Below are 2,600 nucleotides of genomic sequence, written 5' to 3'. Positions count from 1 at the left end.
TCAGACATACAAGGAAAGAAAAAGGCTGGGAATTAAGGTTAACCAGTCAAAACAGTAACTGTGTAGGACAGGGTTGATCACTTGTATAAGCCATTTCACAAACATCTTTGAGTCTTCCTTATCACAACCTTGAGAAATGAATGCTGCTGACTGCTCAAAGACTGTTTATGTGAAATTCCACTGATTATTCATCCAGTAGCTGGCAGAGCCAGAACTTCAAATTTAGATCTGCTGACTTAAGGTGGAAAAAATATACTTTCAGGGATAGTAGCGTGTTTTTAATGTATGTGGATAATTGGAATGAGGGATAATACAGCATTAAATGAACAAGCTCCATAAAAGGGTTGAGACTGCTGAAAGCCTCTGTCTCTCACCAGAAACGTGGTCTCTTCTCACCAGTGGGGTTGTCTCCACCTTAATTAACACCCAGACCCCAGCCCTGCTAAGCTTCCTTCTTTCTCTGCCTTTGCCAAAGGTACAGCTTCTTCCATTCCTCCCAATCCTGACTCAAATGCTCCTTCCACTCCCTCTTTTTTCACTCCCAGGTTCCTATCAAGAGGAACACAGATTTTAGAAGTCACAGATCTGTTTTTGAATTCTGAATCTGACATCCACAAGCTCTGTGATCCTGGAGAGGTATTTAAAGTCTCTGAGTTCTAGTTTCTTCATCTGGAAAATGGTGCTGGGGAAGGGGAATAAGTGAAGAACTCTTAATTAAATAATATGATAACCTAAGGGGTCTGTGTGGAGGCTAATGGTATGATATTCCACGTAATGGTATTTTTGTACCCTCAATTCCTTCATCTGGCTTTCAGGAATACACATCTTTTTTTTCTTATTTCTCCTCTCAGGAAGGCAATTCTCCACAAATTACGTCGATAGAGCAGTTCTACAGCATAAGACTAAGGAAATGAACTCAGATGACAATGCCAGAGTCTGAGTTCATGTCTTCACATCTTTCTAGCTGTATAAACTTAAACAATTTACTGACTCACTCTGTGTCTAAAATGGGAACAGCAGTGCTACCAAACTCGTAGGGCTTTAGTGTTAATTAAATAGAAGTTAAATAAAGTAAAAAGCACTTAGAATACGGTAGGAGCTCAATATATTTTGCTATTATTTGTTAGTAGAGGTGTTATCATTTCCTTCTTTATTTAAATTCTACTGATCAAATTATCAGGGGACTGAAATGAAATGATGTTTAGTGGGTAAATGGACTAAAATATTAAGGACCCTAGAGAAAAAAACATATTTGCTTTCAGATTACAATCCACATTGTATCTCGAATCAAATTGACGCAAGGCTTCTCAGTCTGTGAATATCAGCTTATTCATCTATTTTTTTTTTTTTAAGCATGGACATTTGGCTCAGATTTCTGTGAAAACTAAATTCAATGCATAATTTACAACATATGGCCAAAATCCAACATTCGACTTTATGTTTTATTCAAGTAAGAGCAACATAGCTGGGAGGGGTAAAAAGTCAGAATTTGCTTAAATTTATGATACTTTTAAGATTCACAAAATATACTAAAGACAAAGCTTGGGTGTTTTCAGTTCCACGGAAGATACAAGAATATCCCAAAGGAATGAAGTGGTGAGTACAATTATACACCTGAAATCTTCACTGGCAATGTACTTTTTCAGTGGCAACATCTAATGTATAAAACTAAAATGCAGCAAGCTGAAATCTCTCTGGTCTTCTTTTTTTGTTTGTTTCCATTTAAAAACTACTTTATTCACTGTCTCACCTGCACATGCAAGAAAAACAAGTACTGAAATGATGCCAGCTGCTTACAAATTAAGTTAATGTTTTCATTTTTGATAATAATTACTTTTAAGTCTCAAATCAAATGTTTTTTCCTCAAAAATATGGAACGCTTCACGCATTTGCATGTCATGCTTGCGCAGGGGTGGTGCCACGTTACCCTTCTCTGTGTCATTCCAGTATTAGGATGCTTCTACGTGCTGAACAGGGCACTCCCTGGTCTTCATTTCACATTTCATTTCTTTAACTACCAAAGAACATATGGCTATTCATATTGATCATTTTGTGTGTTTTTGTTCCGAGAGCAGAATGTATCCTCAGCTATATTAATCATGTTTCAAAATTAAATTTTTGCTTTGATATGTAGGTTTTATTTAGTCCCTGATGCATTCTGAAAGCAGAGGATGTTTTTTTTGTCTAGGTAGACCTATAATAGATATGATGCTTTAAAACTACCAGGAAAAATATAAACTTGGTGAAATACCTGCACACCTAGCTGATATTTTCTGGAAATCTCTCAACACTGATATGTTTGTGTATTTTGTAAGAAAGACACATGGCAGTTCTATGCCAGTTGCTTCTTCTGTTATGTGTTTGCTTATACATAGATAGTAGAACCATAGTAATGTTTATCTGTAATATTTATCTGAAGTGCTCCCTGCCTGATATATATCTGTGGTTACCAGCTGGTCTCCTAAGTGTTCTCTGAAAATTACAGGCTCATTCCTGCTTTCCAACACCACTTATTAAAAATACTTCCAATTTCCCCTTTGCTTCCAGGACTATGGCTGGTAACTAAGGCTGTATAACTTATCCAAAATATGTACCTGCCT

The 2,600-nt window shown here is 36.6% G+C and overlaps 1 non-coding gene across 1 annotated transcript; it reads right to left on the bottom strand.

Moving 5' to 3' along the window:
- Positions 1-1,865: 1,865 nt before the first annotated feature.
- Positions 1,866-1,972, bottom strand: LOC141570261 (U6 spliceosomal RNA). Its single transcript, XR_012494267.1, has one exon. It is a non-coding gene; the product is annotated as a U6 spliceosomal RNA (small nuclear RNA).
- Between the last annotated feature and the right edge of the window lie 628 nt (positions 1,973-2,600).

Source organism: Rhinolophus sinicus, chromosome 1 (genome assembly GCF_057876585.1).
Source record: "Rhinolophus sinicus isolate RSI-liver-muscle chromosome 1, RSI-T2T, whole genome shotgun sequence".
NCBI classification, from domain to species: Eukaryota; Metazoa; Chordata; class Mammalia; order Chiroptera; family Rhinolophidae; genus Rhinolophus; species Rhinolophus sinicus.
This window is presented reverse-complemented; position numbering and strand designations above follow the sequence as displayed.